This window comes from Mauremys reevesii, linkage group 20 (assembly GCF_016161935.1).
Source record: "Mauremys reevesii isolate NIE-2019 linkage group 20, ASM1616193v1, whole genome shotgun sequence".
NCBI lineage: Eukaryota > Metazoa > Chordata > Testudines > Geoemydidae > Mauremys > Mauremys reevesii.
Genome location: NC_052642.1, coordinates 13,545,526 through 13,566,271, shown reverse-complemented (window position 1 = coordinate 13,566,271; position 20,746 = coordinate 13,545,526). Strand labels below are relative to the sequence as shown.

The 20,746-nt window shown below is 43.0% G+C and overlaps 1 protein-coding gene across 10 annotated transcripts in view; it reads right to left on the bottom strand.

The window, feature by feature from the left end:
- Nucleotides 1-20,746, bottom strand: part of PITPNM3 (PITPNM family member 3) — a 357,499-nt gene that overhangs the window by 150,633 nt on the left and 186,120 nt on the right. The window lies entirely within an intron of this gene.

Sequence of the window (20,746 nt, the reverse complement as noted above, 5' to 3'; positions counted from 1 at the left end):
TGAGCCAGGTTTCTGTGCACTCAGCACCCTGCAGCTCTTATTGCTTATGTCTACACCGCAATAAAAAAAACACGATGGCACCGAATCTCAGAGCCCGGGTCAATGGACTCGGGTTTGCAGGACTCGGACTGCAGAACTAAAAATGCAGTGTAGACATTCGGACTTGGACTGGAGCCCAGTCTCTGAGACTCTGCCCGTCATGGAGTTTCAGAACCTGGGTTCCAGCCCGAGCCTGAACATCTACATTGCAACGTTTAGCCCCACAGCCCAAGCCAGCTGACCTGGGCCAGCTGCAGCCATGCCACAGATCTTTAATTACAATGTAGACATACCCATTGTGACCAGATTTTCCAAACGGCTCAGCATCACACATCCTACATGCTTCTGAGAATCTGGCCCCAATTGTAGAGATCTTGCAGAGATCTTTTGAAAATCTGCCCATAAGTATACATATAAAACCTTTCATCAGCTCTAGGTAAAGTTACAAGGTTAAAAGGTGCCAGGGCCTTTCAAAACAGAAGAGCTGTCTTGAAAGGCTGGTTTGGAGAAAGAGAAAAGGTTCATCATGCTGAGTGTGTTGGGGATCATTCTCATTCCTAGTAGGGTCTTGGCTTCCATGGGACTGAACCTCCAGACTACTGAGGAGTTCCTCCTACAAGAGGTTCAGCCAGCCTCAGTAGCATCCTATCAAAGTCACAGCTGAGAGCGTTGCTCAATACCAAGCAAGATCAGACTCAGAAGAACTACTTTACTGAACACTGGCTCTGGGTTTTACTTCCAAACACGTTTGTGCAAAGCAATTCCTGCATCCATATATTAAATTTTACTAGCCTGGTTCTTAACGTTAGGCCAAATCAATTGCAAAATTTGTTTGCTTTGGAAGCCAATAGTCTCACAACCATTTTGTTCCCTGAAGATTGATTCCCACTGTTAAGTTGAATTGGAAACTGCTCCAGCTCATTTTAAAATTAGATTTCTTTGGATGGGAACCCTTCCAACATGGTTTCATTCTGCCCAGCTCTGGTCTTGGGCTGATTTACTAAAGCCAACAGCCTAAAAAAAAAATGGCATCAGTGCAAACTGTATACACAGGTGCCATGGGAAGAAAAGTGCTGCTATGAAAAAGGCACCAAAAAGGAAAAGGCACCATTAAAAAAGGAAGTGGGCCCATTCCTCTTCCCATTAAGTGTTTGAGCTTCTCTTCACTACAACTTAAAATTTATGGAGCAAGTCTCTACAGATTCTGACTTTATTTAAGGACTCTAATTGAAGGAATAGCACCATCTGTTCAAGTGTGCATGGAGGTGCATGTTGGAAGGAAAGGAATTACTGTCTTGTGGTTACAACACAGCACTGCAAGTCAGGAGATCTGGATTCCTTGCTCCATAGCATACTTTCCACATCTCAAAATGGGGATACTAATATATACATACCTTTCAGGAGGGCTTTGATGCTTAATTCATTTACATTTGTAAAGCACTCAAATAATTACATGGAAAATGCAAAGTCAGAGATTCACAGATTAGAAAGACAGAAAGGATCATTGTGATCATCTAGTCTGATCTCCTGTATAACAGAGGCCATGACTGAATTAATTCCTATTTGAACTAGAGAATATCTTTCAGAAAAACATCCAATATTGATTTTTAAATTGTGGTGTGTATTCTCCATCACTGTCAACCCTTGGTAAGTTATTCCAAAGCACAACTATCCTCACTATTAAAAAGCTGAATCATATTTCATTTTTGAATTTGCCCAGCTTCGACTTCCAGCCATTGGGTCTTGGTAGACTAGTCTTGTTTACTAGACTGAAGAGCCCTCTATTGAAGAGCACAGATTTCTGTTCCCCACATTAGTTCTTATAGACTGCGATCAAGTCAACCCTGAACCTTCTCTTTGATAAATTAAACAGACTGAGCTTCCTGAGTCTTCACTATTTGTTCATGTGAATTTTGAGAAGAGCTGGAATTACCAGTTCAAGTCTCTACTGTAGGGCCAGTGAATCCCTTGATATCCTTCCACCTGGTGATCTATCAGGATGGAAATGATCTCGCTCCGGTGCATATGCACACCCATGTTTGGAATCCATATAGGGACCATCACTCGAAGAAAAACAATCTTATCAGTAAAATAATCCCATAGCATCTGTTTTCAAACCAGCATCTTCATGCTTTTGCTCGTACGGCCCCCCCTGCTTTTGAGGAGCTCCAGATAAACATCTGCAAACTGAACTCATGATAAACTTTCAAAACCCTTAGAATTCTGTTACCAAGGTGCCTACAAAAAAGTCCCTTGATAACAGTTACACAGCTGGTGTGTGCTAAGATGACAGCCCGTCATGCTGAATAATATTGTGTCAGTGTTTACTTGTACTCTTCCGTCTGTCTGTATCCACCATTTGTCTCCAGTCTTATTCTTAGACTGTAAGCTCTTTGGCACAGTTTTATACAGCACCTAGCACAATGGGCTCCTATTCCATGACTAGGACTTCTATGAGCTACGGTAATACAAATAATAATAACCTAGAGAATCCCTTCCTTCCCCCCACACGCTGTCTCACCAGCTGAGAGACATTTTTATACTACAAATCCTTGTCCACTGTAGGTTTTGCTAGGTGGAGGGGTTTCATCTTTATGCTGGGATTTTCAAAGAGGCTTTAAAAGAAGCAGGCACCCAACTCCCTTTGAATTCAAATTCCTGTAAGGCTTCTTTGAAAATCGCAACCTCAGGAGACCAAAATAATACTTTGGCCTTAAGAAAATTCCTTACACCCAAACCCTGTGAAGTGCTTCACAAATCACTGATGAATAAATACTCACATGAGGCACAGAAAACTTAAAAAACAAGTTTCAGAAGCATCCAATTATTTTCAGAATAACTGAAAATCAGGATTTGGAGGTCTAAACTTGGCCACTCAAAATAAGGTGGAACTTTGGAATATTTGAGCTGCTTAAGAGATCACAGCAAGTTCACAAAGAAAACCCAGAATTCCTGACTCAGTTTCCTGCCCTAACCACTTCACAACCCTCCCCCAGGTATATAGATGTTCATTTCTCATTCACCTTTTATGATAGAAAAACCCATATCAAAATGATCTTACAAGACATCTATACAAGAATGAAGAACATCAAATAAAAGATGATGTGCCATTAGCACCACTGTACCAGAGCCAAAAAAGGAAGCTTCATTTAAAAAACTCAGAGAAAAGAATCCAATTAGTCATCTAATTTTCATGAGCTCTTCATTTTAGCCCTGTTTTAAGATGGAAAATAATGCACTTTTGTTACAGTTTTGCCAACGCGGTAATTACCATGTTTGTGACTCATGTCAAATGAACAGAAGTATTATATCCAGCCTAAATAAAAAAAACAAACCCAGCCCGAGTAACCTGGTTTGTCGGTCACTGTCCACTTTGCTCTCAGTTCCTGTAATAAATGACACACCATGTTTACGAGGATCTGTAAGTGTTTTACCTCAACACAATGAAATCAAAAGCCAAGGAAGGATATTCTGTCCTTATAACCATTCCTATGCCCCATATGGGCCATACTGCTCTACCAGAGCCCGTAAAACACAGTCATGCACAAGTACGACATGGGGCAGCAGCAGTGCCTGCTTTCCCATGAGTCCACTTTGGCCTATAAGGAGTGCCGCTAATGGGGAAAGGGAAGCTTAAAACTCCACAACCCATTGAGGCTTTAGTCTCTCTGCTGAGACACCCAGCAAGGAGCCAATTAGCGCCAAATGAGGTGAGTTACAGGTTGGTTTATTTTTGGTAATGTGAAGACTTCTCCACTAGCAATTCCACCAGCCAGACCACCGGTTAGTTTCTCACAGATCTCTGAACACCCTCAGACATCAGTGGCTGTCAGAACTCGTGTGGTCTACTTTTGAATAGGTGATCTAGAGCTTAAATTCTCCACACCACATTACTAATCCTCTGAACTATCCAGGCACCTTGGGTATTAATAAATAAAAGACTTTTTCATCTCAAGCTGCAACGGAGCCCCATTAGTGAGCAGATTCTTCCATATATTCCATTAAGTTCTTTGCGAACAAGAATAAGGCATTAACGTGAATAGCCATATAAGCTATTAATTATCTTCTACTATTTAAACAGGCAGAGGTCAATGCACCATCTGCCATAGAACATGGCCGTTTGAGACAAGAGCACAAAAACAGACTCTTTTTCTTTTGTGTGCCATACTAAGGTCAAGATTAATTTCTTTTGCTCCCGACTAATGTGGGTAAACAGTTTCATTACCTCCCTGCAATAACAATATACCTTTGGGAAGGTTCAGAATGAGAAAAAAAAGTCACCTATCGCCACTTTAATCCACATTAAAATCATACACAAGAGCACCTTCCTCCCCTTCAAATTTAGTGTATCTTTGGATAAAACATACCAGAAAAAAATTTACTTGTGTTCACAAGGAGCAGGAGAATGAAAGAGGGGGCAGCTGGCTCAAATAAACAAATTAAACCTGTAGAAATGGTTCGTAGCCATTCCGAGATGCCAGTTTCTTTGTACATCTTACAAGGGTCCACATGAAAGAGAAACCGTTTCCATAGGAAATAACGTCAAGACATGAACATCACAGCTAGTGATTGCCTAGTAACTGTTCCAGGAATTCATGTCACCTCTGTATTCTGTTTGGTTCATATAACCTACAATAAAACTGCCCAAAACCAGTTCTCAGTCTCTTTCTCTCTCTGGTGATCACCTTAAGGTCTCTCTAATCCTCACAGCATTACAAAGGCCACATTTATATTCTCACAGGGAAAAACTTCGCAAGCTGTGTGAGCCCAAAATATCCGCCTTAAAATCTAATGTCAGTTTTCCCTAAGGAAGCCCACTGAAGTCAAAGGCAGTCTTTCCATTGACTTCAGTGCTCGTGTGTGTGAATTTGTTTCCTGGAACACTGAATGATACTGGATTAATAATCAGTTCACCATTCTATATTTGGATCTTGTATGCACATAAGATACTTAGATAGTTAAATGATCCTTGATATGAATACTACAAAGGTTACCCTTACTGGCCTACTCTGGTCCCAATTCAGCAAAGCGCTTAAGCACTTTAAGTTTATATATGTGAGAAGTCGTATTGACTCAGTGGGACCGTCCCCATGTTTAAAGTTAAGCATGTGTTTAAGTGCTTTGCTGAATCAGACTCCCTAGGCCTTTTACATTGCCATTGGAGCCCCAGGCAACGCGGGCCAGGCAGCGCAGATGGGCTGGCTGGGGGACACTGACCCCAGCCCTGCCCCTTCCGCCCGAGGCCCCGCCCCTTCTGGGGAGGTGGGGGGAGAGCTGTCTCCATACCGGTAAAAGCTCCATTTTACTTTCACCCCTGCCTAGAAGCTTCATTCTTTAAAAAAAAAAAAAAAAAAAACTGAAATCATCACATACCCTCCAGGACTCCAGGAGCTGGGGCTTTAAGCAGAACAATTATCGTGAGACTCATGACAAAATCCTGAGAATTGGTAACACTACAGTAACCCTTATTCAAAAGGAAAACTATTTGCCTCAAGGAGTGCAGATAATTGTGAGAATAAGTAGCCAGAATAAGCAATTGGAAGGGACAATGAGGATAGTGGCTTAAAGACTATTTGTATGACGACTTCTGTAAGCAAGTAACAAAACTGCAAAGTCCTTGATATTTGTTTTTGATGACTCCATTGAACTGACAGTAATTTCTTTCTATAAAGTGATCCTTAAATTTGGCATATACGCACACTTTTTATGCTTGGTTGCAGAAGACACACTATGAGTAGTAAGAGGGTACTGTAAAGTTTTGCAAATAGAAAATCTCTACCAATTAACTGAAACATGTAGAGATAATGGACCCTAATCCATTCAGAGCCTGCAAGGGAATTCCTTCAAAGTTCAGAATGGTTTCGTTTTGTTGAGAATAAACAGAGGCCGTTCCAGTCGACAAAACATAGCTGCTTCTCTCTTGTCCTGGTGTGATCGGCCAACCCTGTTCAGGGGATGTAGCTGTGTTGGGCCCTTGAAGAACAGGGCGTGACAAATTGGGGGTTCTGTCTTCCGAAATGCAGACGATTTTATGGAATTGTATCATGAAATTATTGTGCCTGTAATGGATCCACCCAGAGTTGTGTATCATTTCCCTGCCAGACCAGAGTGATCAGCACTCCACAATGGTTTATTCAAAGAACACCATCTTGGGACAATGAGCTTGCTGTAACTAGGAGAAGACATTTCCTCCTCTTATCTGAAGGGAAGCTTGGAATATAATGGGAAGTTATCAGGGAAGAACAAAAGAAGCAGGTGACCCAGCAGGAATTTTTAAATGGACTCATGGGAGGGGGAAAAAGGGTGAGGAGATGGAGAGCCATTTTACAGAAGATTAAGATGAGGGAGGCTGCTGAAGAGGCAGGGTAGGCAAGAAGGATGGAGGACCCTGCCTGACTTACAGAATGCACATGATCTCCAAGGGAAGGATGAGCTAGCGAGGGACACGGCACCTTTTATTGTTTTGTATGATCTGCACTCTGCTGCGCTTTACATGGCTAACTGTAAAAGAACAACAGAGTCCTGTGGCACCTGAAAGACTAACAGATGCCTTGGAGCATAAGCTTTTGTGGGGGAATACTCACTTCGTCAGACGCATGTAAAAGAACAGAACGTTGTTCGACTGGGCAACGCGTGGGTGGACTACTTCAGAACGACTACATGCCCCTGAAAGGCAAACGGTCCATCAGAACCTTCACACCATCCAGATGGAGTCCTGGGAGAGCAGTGTGTTCGAGTACTGAGAAGGGGGTCGTGAGGGGCTAGGCAGCTGGACATTCAAGGAGGATGCCAGATAGAAGGTCCATGTTTGGAGACTATACCTAGGGATCCTGAGATTGGGGCAGTGGTTGGAGTCCATTTAGGCTCCAGAAGCTTAAACACATCCCAGAAGAGCCATAGCCCAAAGGCTTGGATTCCCCTCACAGCCATCCTAATGGGTGGCCAGATAGGGATGCTTGCTAGGATCTGTGACACAGGGCAATGTCTAGACATATACCCCTGAGCCCCTGTTGCTAGCTAGCACAGATTAGAACAGCACCCAGCCTGCTCTAACCTGTGCTGAGGATAGGGACAAGCAGAATATCGGGGACCCTTAACCAAAGCAGAAACTCAGCCCAGCAGAGAATCTAGTTCATAACTAGAGCTGGATGGAAGTATGCAGATGAAGGCTTTTTTCACTGAAGATTACAGATTCAGGTCATCTGAACCATTTCACAAACTTGGGTTGAATTTGCCAAATTCTTTTGATCAAAATAACCACCCCCACAAAAAAAATTTAAAAAAAAATCTGTTTCATTTCAACTTTTCAATTAAATGTTTCCATTTTGAATTAAAAATGGGAATACATTTCAAAATGGACAGTTGTTTTGAAAGTTTAACTCCACCCCCCACCCCCCCATTTTTGTTTTGGGTGAAACAAAATGTTTAGTTTTATTTTGTTTTACATTTTTAGTTTGCTGAAAAAAAAATTTTAAAAAGGGTCTTCAATTGTTTCAGTTCAACATGAAATTTTTGTTTTCCTTGTTCAACCACCAAACCATTAAAAACAAAAAAAATCAGGTATTCGCATTGCTCTAACCTTTTTTGTGCACGTTATCCTAAGTACTGGATTTGGTATATTTACTTGCTGGAAAATATAAGATCAAGCCACAGCACTTGGCTGACCCTAGCCTTTCTGAACAGTTGGATCCGTCTGAATAAATACTCCCTGAACTCAATCCAACATGTGTTCTGTTCACAACAGCCTACATCTTGCCAACCTAATGGGAAGGGTGTCAGCAGGTCCCTGCTGCAGCTATAAACATTAACGCCTGAATTATTTGCAAAATATATAGGGAGGAGGAGGAACAGAGTGGGTGGAGGGGGGAGAACAGACTTTTTGAGGTTGCAGCGGGAAGGCTACGCTGGGGAGAAGGTGGCTGGATTGTGGAGCATCCGTGAAGCAGCAACAGGTGGACAAGAGGAACAAAATGGCAGAGACAATATTAGGAAACCAAGACCTCAATCCAGCAAAGCACTTACACAATGTGTAAATTAAAGCATGAAGGTACCACTAATGGGGAGCATTCTCTGGCTTAAAGTTATGCCTGTGCTTACATGCTTTGCTGGATCTATGCCCAGAATCAAGACCTGGATGGACAAAGTTAGCCCCTGCCTGTATCTATGGGTGAAACTGCAACTATTGCTGGTGGGCACGGCCTACCAACCAGCAGGGGGATGAAAGGCATGCCCAGGGCTGCCCAGAGAATTGAGGGGGCCTGGGGCAAAGCAATTTCAGGGTGCCCTTCCATAAAAAAAAGTTGCAATACTATAGAATACTATATTCTTGTGGGGGCCCCTGTGGGACCCGGGGCCTGGGGCAAATTGCCCCATTTTCCTTCCCCCCTCCCCGGGCAGCCCTGGGCATGCCTCAAGGGTAAATAGCAGAAAAGCCAGCCAGGTAGGGGTTGTTTGGTCTAAAAGAGTTGAATTGCAATGGGAATATCATAACCCTTTGATTTTTGCAGTTTGATGTGGGTGAAACTTGTTCTGGCTCATGGCTCTGTGTCATATACAGTTAGCTAGCAACACTGAGTTATGCTGGGGTGAATTGTGCAGGCCGGTCATTTCCCCCTTAACCGCGGGATTTCTGCACTGGATGGTGGAGTTCAGATACTCCAGGGTTTCTCTCACTCTTGGAAAAAAAAAAAAGTGTTTCCAAAGCCCAGAGCAAGGAGCTCCATCCCCTGCAGAGCCTGAATCCCAGCATGACTGCTAATCTCTAAATGCAATGGCAAGTATTTATTATCTCCCCACGAAGCTGTGTTTCTCTTTATCCAGCTCCAGATGTTTCTAGAGTCCTTGCTACTTTAATTTGCGCATGAGAGGGCGAGGGAAGTAATGCCACGTTAAGCTCTCCCGTTACGCTTTCCAGCTTGCGAGTACACATTTAATTTAGAGAGTTTCTCTCTAATGACTGCCTTATTTAAATAGCTGGACAAGGAAATGCTTGCTCTTTGTGGGAGCTTCCATAGAAGGTGCTATTAAAAACCGAGCCAGATCTGCAGCTAGAATAAATCAGCATAGCTCTGTTGGAGACACTGAGCTATACAAACCCACACATATCCTTGCTGATATGCATTGATTACTGGGAGACCTATTGCTCATTAGCGAGTAAGGACCCAGTATCCTGTTCCTATTGAAGCCAATGGGAGTTTGTCATTTGACTCCACAGATCCTATGTGAACCATTTTAAAAGAAAAGCGAAGATCGAGTGAAATGCGATATGACGACACTCACTTTGACAAGCATAGTTACATTTCAATAATATAACAACTCACCATGTTCTCAGTGAAGCGTTTGGAAAAATAATTAAGTCTGAGAATTGGAGAGCAAGCCAGGTTTATGCCCGATCAACCATGAAGCAGATTTTTGCCATTAGACAAATTACTGAAAAAGCTCAAGAGTTTCAACACAGGAAGGATGAGGTGTATATAGTCTTTATTGATTTAAAAGCTGCCTTTGACTCCGTTGATAGTTGCTCCCTTTGGCTCAGCTTGCAAGCAGCTGGTGTGCCTGGCAAGCTCCTCTGCCGTCTCACAGAAATGTTTCACTAAAGTGAGGACTATGTCCAACCAGCCTGAGTACAACAGTGGCATCTATCTAGGGTGTATGGCTGCTCCTGATCTATTCCGCTCTATTACTGAGCGAATTTTAGAAGCTGTCACTAGCCACATACCCGGGATGGTGCTTCATGATTTCATCATAACTGACCTGCAATATGCAGATGACAAGACTGTACTCACGTCCTCACAAACTAACGTCATCAATGCCCTAAATATGTTTATGGAAAAAGCAGTAAGCTTGCTTTTCAAGTCAACTGGAAGAAGCCCAAAGTGATATAAGTGGGTTATGAACTTCTGCCCCCACCCATCGTAATCATCAACTCATTTCAGTACCTTGGCTCTGCTGTCACCAAGGAGGGAGGTTGCCTTGCTGACATGAAACATCAAATCAACCAGTCTACTATTATGCACATGTATTATGCATACACTTTGGAAGTCTTTGTGGTGTCAGTGCCACATAACTCAGACTACCATGGGTGTCTGTCAAGCAGCAGTGGTTTCTGTCCTTTTGTACGGCTCTGAAACCTGGGCCAAACCAGAGATGCAAATGTGCCAGCTGGACTCTTTGACATGAAATAGCAATGACTTATTGAAGGTATATGGTGGTTTACTTCATGTTACAAATGAGGTGATTAGGCATTGGACCAACCAGCTTCCAATAGTTTCCGAGGGACTCAACACTCTCTCAGACGGCTTGGCCATGTGTTCCATATACCAGAGTCCATACCAGCTTTGATTCAACAAAAGCTGGTTGGAGAAGACCTCATGGCCTGCCCCCACACACACACACGGGATGTTGTGGCTTTTGACCTCAGCTGCCTCAGCCTTAATTTAGAGCAGGACTCAATATTGACAGGAGACCGAGCTTTCTGGATGTGGATGATCCAAAGTTTGCACTCTACGTTCCATGAGCCAGAGAATTAATGAAGTGAATAGGAGAGCTCACTACAGGATTCTAACATTAAATTTTTGCTAAGAAGAATGTTGGCACCAAGAACGGGAAGGGATTATTTAGCAAGATACACGGAAGTATAACTAGAAATAACAGGATGAACTTAGAGGAAAAAATAGGCTCAATATCAGAGAAGACCTGACCATCAAGATGTGCACTGTAAGCCCCGATATGTACGACATTTTCTCCAGTCTAGTTTTAAAAAGACAGCAAATGTTTTGTAGGGCTGTAGTCCTGCATTGGCTGGGAGATGGACTGGACGATATACCAGGTCTCTTTCAACTCTGACTTTTGGGATTCTCCTGTGAAGTGAGGAAACAGTCATGTCCAAATGCAAATTACAACGAGTGCAAATCAACAGAGAGAAGAAGGCCAGTTTATACTCTACAAGGGCTGGGATTCCACATGCCTCCAACATTCAGGGCTGCCGGGGAGGGGGGGGGCGGAAGGGGAGAGGGGCAATTTGCCCCAGGCCCTGGGTCGCACAGGGCCCCCCCCACAAGAATATAGTATTCTATAGTATTTCAACTTTTTTTAATGGAAGGGGCCCCCAAAATTGCTTTGCCCCAGGCCCCCTCAATTCTCTGGGCAGCCCTGCCAACATTAGCCAATCCCAAGCCACAGCCAGGAAAAATTTCCAACCAGGGTAGAGCACTGCAAAGGTTAAATGCATTAGGTGAGAAGGATTAAAGGCATTATACTTTCTTTTGAAGTACTGTGTATTGGCTACCATCAGTGCAACGGTACTGGACCTGCTGTCCAGGGCTTATATATATTTAGGGAAGTGGGGCAATAAGCTTGTTAGTTTTCCTGGCAATAATTGGATTCCTAGTTTGGCCAAGCCGGTCGCTCCAGGAATGCAGTTCAGTATTTGCAACAATAAAGTCTGGCTTGTGCCTAATTCTTAAATCTCTCTGCTCCAGATATATTATATTAGACAGTCATGTTCACTTGGCATCTCAAGGCAAAAGCTGAATAGATGAACCATGCTCCGCAGACAGCTTAAACTAGCTTCTCTTTGACTTCATGATAACTAAACTATTCAAGACAAGTTGAGAGTCACATGAAATATCTATCATGATTTGAGTCATTCCCTGACATTTTAGGTCAACTTCGCCTTCGGATTGATCAAACCTGAAAAGAATCTGATAGACAAGACTGACAGCAGTTAAGTTTCTTGCAGAGTTTGATAAGGAATCATTTTAATGGTGATGGCATTGCGTAATTGTGTGATAATTCCATGGGCCAAAAATTGAGATAATGGGAGCGACATTACACTACATAAAACATTAAAAAAGGGGGTGGAAATCATTTGTGTATCTCTGTGTCATCCATCTCTGTCACTTGTGGGTGGAATGAGAAGTTATCCACAGCTTAGGCTAGGGCAGAACTAGCAGAAGAGATGAAATGATGTGTGTTCCTACAGATATCTGAATATAAAATTGAAGTTCATTTGCCCTCTCTTGCCAGGGCCATCCCTAGCTATTTTGGTGCCCTACGCAGCCCCCCCTGCAGGTGGGGGGGGGCTGTGGGGAGCCTCACCCCAGGCCTCCGTGGTGCGGGGGGGAGCAGGCTGGCCCCAGGCCTCCATGGGGGAGAGGGGGAGATAGGCTGGCCACTTCCTGTGGGAAGTGGAGTGACCCAGCCCCAGTCTGCTCTGCTCCCTTGGCTCCCAGGCTTGGGGGATGTGGGGAACCACTCCCCAGCACTCGCTAGTGGTCCAGCTGGGAGCCAGGGGAGCAGAGCAGGCCGGGGCCGGGTCGCTCTGCTTACCGGTGAGCGCAGACCTGACGGCTTCTGGTGTCCTCAGGGGAGTGGGGGCGGGGCTGGGGCAGAGCAGGGGTGGGGGCCCTGAGGAAGAGCCAGAACAGCACGCAACTGCGCAGGGCACCCGGAAATTTGGTGCCCCAAATTTCCGGGTGCCCTACACAGCTGTGTACTTTGCGTATGGGTAAGGACGGCCCTGTCTCTTGAGTGAAGAATAGAGGACAAATTTTGCCGACGTTTTGGCACGTTTTTACCAATGGAAAAATGCTTGTGTGCAGTTCCCACAACCCACTACTGATATGGCTCATTGTTTTCACTCCCATTCTTTAAATTGCCGAGTTTCGGGTCTTGCAAAGACCTGGAAGTCCAAAAGTATAGCCATTATTATAGATACACTCCAAGACTGGGGAGGATTAAAAAGGGACTTAGCTTGTCAGCTCTTTTGAGGCAGGGACTGTGTTTTTGCTCTGTGTTTGTACAGCACCTAGCGCAATCAGATTCCAGTCCATGACTGGGGCTCCTAAGCACTCTCTCTCTTCAAAACAGCATCGGAAACCTTCAAAAAATAAGAGGGTTCACAAAATCATATTTTACTTTCAGCACTAATTACAGGCTTCGAGCCAGGTATGAAGCTCTGCTCACAAGAGATTCAGAGTTCCAAAAGACCATGGTTTACTTGTGCTGAGTTTTTTCCCCTCCCCATTCTGCCACTTTTCTATAAAAGCACATTTGGACCCATGGCTGCCTATTGCACAAACCACTGTGTAGTCGTTCTTCTGAAGTTAGTGTTGACAGTTTCACCATGTAAGCTAAACAATGATCTGCCCTGAGAGGCCATTGCTTATACACACTACCTGCCATGTAAAGCACAAGGAAAATTAGTTTCTTTCCAGCTGAGAAGTTTAGGAGGGAGTCAACAGGCAAACAAATAAATACTTACCTTGGTGGCACAATTTATGAGGTTTCACATTCTGAACCTCTGTGCTCACTACAAGGGGCATATATTTACTGGTTTGTCTCACCCCAAAAGATAAGCATGGTAGCTGCACTGCTGTCTAACTTAAGGAAATGTCTTTCTCCAAAGCTTCTCACAAAGCAGAGTTGCATTTACCGCTAGGTAGTAAGTGAACAGTAATGTCATGCGTACAGCGTGTGTTTTGTGTTGAAAACAACCACAAGAATACCCCTGCCATTTCTATCATCATACTTTCTAGCACAGGCATAGCAAACAGCCTGCGGTTATGGTAGCACATGTACATCTCTCATTACAGGGAGTATACATATTTTCTAGTGACAATACCTATGCTGATTTTAATAATGGGAGCTGGGTATCCAAATTCCTTAGGCAGCTTTGAAAATCCCATACATCTCAAAGCACCTTACAAAGGAGGTCATTATCATCATATCCATTTTACAGATCGGGAAACTGAGGCGAAGTGGCATGCTGAAAGCCACCTAGCAGGCCACTGACAGAGCTACGAATCGGACCCAGGTCTCCCGAGTCCCAGTCCAATGCTCTACGTACTATGATGCACTGCTTAACACATGCCACAAACCCATTCTCATTTTAGATTGTTACATTCATGGTTCTTTCATCTTTATGTATCGTAAACAGCGTAAGCACATTTTCAATATGGTCGTCTCAGGGGCAGATGGTTCCATATAAAGATAAGAGAAAGGACAGCTTCTCTCAGGGAAAATAGCCTTATTTTCTTTAAACTTGGTAATTATTGGCCTAACTTAATAAACATTCTGCATTTCAGAAGAAAGGGGGATGGGGGGGGAGTGGATAGCCAGGGTAAGAGCCTTTGCAGTTTGCACATGAGATCATGAAGCTACCTATGAAATTCTTGTTAGTGAACGTTATTATTTTTGTTTATTGGTGTGATGGCAGGCCCAACGGAATAGCCCATTGTGCTAGGCACTGCACAAATGTGTAGCAAGAGACAGTCTTTGTTCTGAAAAGCTTATCGTCTAAACAGACAAGACAACCAAGGGTGGGAGGGGAAACAGAGAAGCTTGCTCAAGGTCACACAGCAGGTCAGTGGCAGAACCAGGAAAAGAAACAGGCCACTAAGCTCTAGGCCAGGGCCCTATCCACTCACTAGCACGGCTTTTCATCACGCAGTATATCCCAAGTCATCAGGAGGTTTCTATGACAAGACATATTCTTTGACATACTGGAGGATATCTGTCCTAATCAATAGGACTGAAATGTAGACAGATCCTTAAATCTGTGATGTCTCATTGGTAAATCTGGAGGAGGGCAGATATTCTTTGTCCAAATTGCTCAGTTTGCTATAAAGTTAAAAATGAGAATACTGTGCATTTATCTATAGTAAACAAATCAAATTACAAATCATTTATGTATGTACAGACATTATAATTGCTTTGGAAATAAAAGTATCTGGACACAATGCCGTTAGGGGTCAAAGATTTGATTTTACTGTATCTCATCAAGAGTATGTCTACACCGAGCCATAGTGCAGACCGAGTGTGTGTATTGCAGACCACACCCAAGAGCTGCTCTCTTATCTGCCTCACGGGGATGCCTCACGCGTGAACTAACAGGTACATATTTTGCGTTAACATAGTCCTCTTTCAAACCTTTTAGTTCATGCTGGCAGTTCACACACCCGGTAGTCTGCACTGCAGCACAGCATAGACAAGCCCCAAAACTAAAACACCAAGTCCCTGATCCCTTACAGAGTAGCTTACACTTACAGAGTAGCTTAAGCATGTGCTTTAAGTGCTTGCAGGATCAGGACCAAAGGTAGTGGGGGGGGGGTGGAAGAACAGAAAAACTAACATCTAATAAGCCAAATTAATTCCTGGCATCAAGCAGGTGCAATTCCATTGATACCATGGGTATCTGCTTAGCACCAGTCATGAATTTGGGCCTGAGAATATATTTAATACAGTGCTTTGATTCTGCCACAGGAAAAGCAGCTCCCCATCAAAATAATTTACATAGCTCTACAGGTTTTTAATTCAGCTTGATTGCTGTTTGTGTTATTCTCTGTTTAACTGTAATAAGTCGGCATTACTAGATTCCCAGATTTTCCCCTGAAGAAGTATTTCTAGCATTGATGGGGAAGTCTGTATTGGTCAAGTGCTCTCAGGTGTACTTATTGAGAATCAGCGATTGAATTAATTTATATACTTGCTATTCATAAGGGTGCTAATAAGCTTGTGTCTCTCAGTAGAATTGTGGCAATGCTGTTTCTTAAAGTTGTAGTGAGTACCCAGCGTGCCTTTAATTCTGCCCAGAGCATACTGCAGCTTCCCATACATCTTCATTTGTTGAAAGAGCTCTTAATTGTGTGCTTTACTAGTCAAGCTATTAAACCATTAAAAAAAATGCACACAGACTTCAAAATTGCTGGAAAGGCAACTAGCAGAATCATTGGTCCTGGAAGCTGGTTTAACTACAACCAAGTGCAACACAGCCACTTCCTTCTCAGCTGAATGTGCCGTTCATAACCAGGGTCAGATTCTAGTAGATTGGCCAGTCAACAGGAGTTTTCTGCTCATAATGCCTGTAGGATTTGGTCCCATATTTTTAAAGATCCAGTGCAAATATGAGTGTTCATGAAAAATGACAACCCTTAATTTAGCCAAAAAACAGGTGCAACAGAGGCAGCAGCACCTCACACTGCCCTCCAGCACCCCACTGTTTGATGTTCTCTGGTCCTGTGTCGAAGGGCACAATCATAAAGAGAATGAAACGACACCCTCGCTACCAACAAGAGGCATCGGAGACCTGAATCAGAGACCTTTAGAACCCAACCACCAGCCTCTATCACTTGAGCTAAAAAGAGCTAATATATAGTAGGCCCTCGTCTTTTACGGGGAAAATCCATTAGAGGGGGACATGGCACATTTAAGCTGGGATTTTCAGAAGCGCCTAGGGGACTTGAGCACCCAAGCCCCAGTAAAAGTCACTTAACTCCCTTGGGCTCCTCTGAAAATCCTAATTTAGGGAATCATCTTGCATCAATCAATGTCAGTGGAAAGACAGACATTGACTTCAATAGGCACTGGATCATAACATAAGAATGGCAATACTGGGTCAACTCAATGATCCATCCAGCCCAGTTTCCTGTCTCCTGACAGCAGCCAATGCTGAATGCTTCCAAGGGAACGAACAGAACAGGCAATCATTCAGTGATCCATGATCAGGCCGTTAGCCAGTGGGTTTCAACCATAAGCGTAGTTTGTACACAAGAGGATACGATTTGACAAGGTGCCAATCATGGTTGTAGTTTGTGTCATACAGATATTGGCCTGAGACCAGTTATTTGTTTCTCACAAACCACTGTATGGCTCTCAAATGGTAAAGGCAACTCCAGCCCTGGTGTGTAAAGAGAGAAAACCTAGAGACTAGCTATGAACTATCCAGCCACATGGGCTTTAAAAATGCAACTTTATTTTGGCAAACCCTGATGAGTTCCCCAAATAGTCTCTGAAAAGGTAATAAATTAATGCAGCTATTTAAAAGGGATTAGGAATTAACAATGGATCTGAGTCCACAGTTTAGTAGCACCTTACTCCACAAGCAGTTCCACTGATGACGATGGGTCTATTTCACTCTGAGTAAAGGTCTCGGAATCCAGCCCTCTATTTTTACAGCTGAAATGATTCAGTCAAAAAAATTTGCCAGCTTTTTTTTGGTAAAGCTTTGAGTGTAAATGGTTGTATTAACATTTGAATGCTTTTTTTTACTGCAGCTATTTCAGAAAATGATATAGCTCCCCATCAAATATTTCTTGCATGCTCTGTGCCTTCACTATTCGTGTTTTGCAGTTGCTAATCACAGGGTGGAGTTCTAAAATTCCCTAACTCTATTCATTCTCTAACAGAAGCACTGCATAATTTGCTGCAGTAAACACACGATAGGATCTATACACATTTGGCAGGTAATTTCACAGCAGGAAGAATCAATAGGTAGCTAATCAATAGAACTGAACCGTGCAGTATAATGTGGCGGAGTTCAAGAGGAGAAGATGCATAGAGATGCGTGGTCTAGTTTAATCAGATGAATTTAGCAGGAGGCCAATCAAGGAAAACTCCTAACTGGCAGCATGCATTACAGCTGTTGCTCTAGTTTCTTTTACAGTATTGATATAACAAAATATGAAATCTCATTCTGGCGTGAGATGCCTTATGTGGACATAATATAAGGTCTGACTTTCAGAGTTGCTTATTGCCCACAGCTCCTGCTTCCTTCAGCTGCAGTTACAGTTGCTCAGCACCTCTGAAAATAGGCCCATAGTGTGCAAAGTCATACACCCCAGCACAGTGAACGTTGACTTGAAGCAGGCTACCGTGTGGTGAAAAGCCATTAAAATGTAACCAGATGGTAAAAGTAGGCCCACTCTCAAACTATGGCCCAACTAGACCAGTAGTTCTCTAAGCCCTGCCTAGTATTCTCCAGAAGAAAGCATGATGAGCACCAAGCAATGCGAGACAAGAGGGCTAAAAAGGAGAGGTGACCATAGTGGTTCTCTGTCTTGCAAAGTAGTCCACAGAACAACAACAAAAAGATGAGGCACCATTGAAATAAGGAAGGGAAGGTCTCATAGTTAAGATGCTGGGCTGGGATTCAGGGTTCTCCTGGCTTTGTGCCACAGCCTTCTTGCGTGGCCGTGGGTAGGGCACTTATGCCCTCTGGGTCTTTGCTCCTCATCTGTAAAATGGAGAGAATAATAATAATCCCTTTATCGGTCCCGCCTGCTTAGATTGGAAGCTCTTAGGGGCAGGGACTGTCCCTTGCTGTTTTTTTGTGCCTAAAACAATGGTGCCATGATCTTAGTGGGAACTATAGAAACAATAAGACAATATCTAACATCATAATATTGAAGTAAATAGATTAAAAATTGGCAGCCAGTGAAGAAAGTCCAGGAATAGTGGCAAATAGTCCAGAATGACCTGCCTTTATGTGGTCATTAAAAAAAAAAAAATCTTACCTGTGGTGCAACATTGGCTCAAATTTCTCTCAATAGTCTAAGAGCAGAGAGATGAGGCACATTTACAATGCAGTAAGCGTCTCCTACGAATCCCCATTGAATCCCTGACTCCAATTGAAATAAATTACCAAGCAACATGAGGGAACACTTTATGTCACTGCCAAGGGCAGATGTAAGACACAAACTTCTTCCCTCTCTAATTATCCACTTAATAATCTTTAACAACAACATGCCATTTGGATTGGTTGGTCAACGTGCTACTTAACCACTAGCAAAGAAAACACCCAGACGATAAAAAAAGAGAAGAGAAGAGAGTCACTAAACAAAGATAATTAATAAATGAATTCCCTCCACAAGCAATGCTGAAAATACATATAGTTATAGAGAAATATTCCTTTCTTTTCCTACAGTCTAACACACTCCAGTCCATACTGATCTTTCAAGCCAGCTATTTGTAGTAAGAAATGGGGAAAGTCTTTGTGATGGGTTCGGTCACAGAGATCCCTTGAGACTGTCTCCTGATGTGCTGAAATTACCTCTGAGCCCATTTTCCCTGCCAGCTTGGGACTCCAGAACCCAGTCTTGTTGAGCCAGACATGCTAGCCTGCTGCAACACAGGGTCTGAACCACATCCCCAAAGCTGCAGGCTTTAAGTGAAAACAGCTTAGGAGATTACCTGCCTCCACCACCCAGACACCCAGTTCCTACTGGGATCCAAACCCCGGATAAATCTGTTTTACTCTGTATAAAGCTTATACAGCATAAATTCATAAATTGTCTGCCTTCTATAACACTGATAAAGAGATATGCACAGCTGTTTGCTCCCTCAGGTATTAATCACTTACTCTGGGTTTATTAATGAATGAAAGTGATTTTATTAAGTATAAAAAGTAGGATTTAAGTGGCTTCAAGTAATAACAGACAGAACAAAGTAAGTCACCAAGCAAAATAAAACAAAACATGCAAGTCTAAGCCTAATACATTAAGAAACTAATTACAGGTAATATCTCACCCTCAGAGATGTTCCAATAAGCTTCTTTCACAGACTAGACTCCTTCCTAGGCTGGGTCCAATCCTTTCCCTGGTACAGTCCTTGTTAGTTCCAGCCGACATCTTAGGTGACAAGCCGGAGCTCTCTCATGACTGGGACACCCCCCACTTTTGTCCTGCTCCACCCCCTTTTATAGCTTTGGCACAAGGCAGGAATCCTTTGTCTCTCTGGGTGCCCACCCCTCCTTCTAAATGGAAAAGCATCAGGTTTAAGATGGATTCCAGTATCAGGTGACATGTCCACATGTCCTGTGAGACCCCAGCCTTCATTCTTCCAGGGCGTGCCCACACGTACCCAGGAAGGTTTGCGAATAAGCAGAGCCATTTACAGGTCATTGGTTCAGAAGCACCCTTAATGGGTTCCTCTTAATATGTTTACATCACTAATACATGTTCATATCTTATTCTCCTAACTCCAGACATGCAAAGAAATAATACATGCAAAGAAATAGGATGAACACACTCAGTAGATCATAAGCTTTGTAATGATACCTTACAAGAGACTTTTTGCATAAAACATATTCCAGTTACATCATATTCACATTCATAAGCATGTTTTGTAAAGCATATGGAGAGCAACGTCACAGTCTTCTAAAAACAAACAGCCTAAAAACACAAACCCTCATGGCTCAGAATACATTGAATAAATTGTCTCTCAGGGGGAACCATAAAAAAACCAAATAACTACCATTTAACTAACAATAAAAATGCTTTAAACAGTTTGATACTATTCAACTAATCATTTGAAAACCCCATACTTCACTGGACAAATTTACCAAGTTACTTAAAGGCAAGATTGACACCATTACTTACACTGAATCATATCTTATGGTGGGATTTTGACTAACAAAGACAGCTCCTGTTTAAAGTCAGTGGGAGTTCGGGGGTAACATTTTCAAAAACCTGTGTCATTTGGGAGCCTAAGTCTCATTGAAATACAAGGCTCCTAAGTTACTTTTGAAAATTTTAGAATGGAGACTTAACACTTTTCTATCCCTTTGAAAAACCACACCCTTACTATCAAACGGTTCCACTGACTTCAGCAAAATTATTTATAGAGTACAGTGCTACTTACCTGTAGCAAAGGTACCAGAGTCTGGCCCTGACTAGCGACCTGGCCTGGGGGACAATGACCCTAAAGCCCTTAATGTGTGTCACAGCCATGACAGATATACAACCATAGGTCTTGGTCATGCAAGCTACTGTGTGTGGATGGAGCCTTGTACCCTAGCAGAGCCCCAGGTGTGAGTATACAGTCTGCCCAAAGGGTGCATCTTGCAGAAATAGGGCCTGAATTATTTTAATACAGGGAAATAGTTAACAGATGTAAATCAATGTTAATTGTAATACCAGTTATGCTTTGT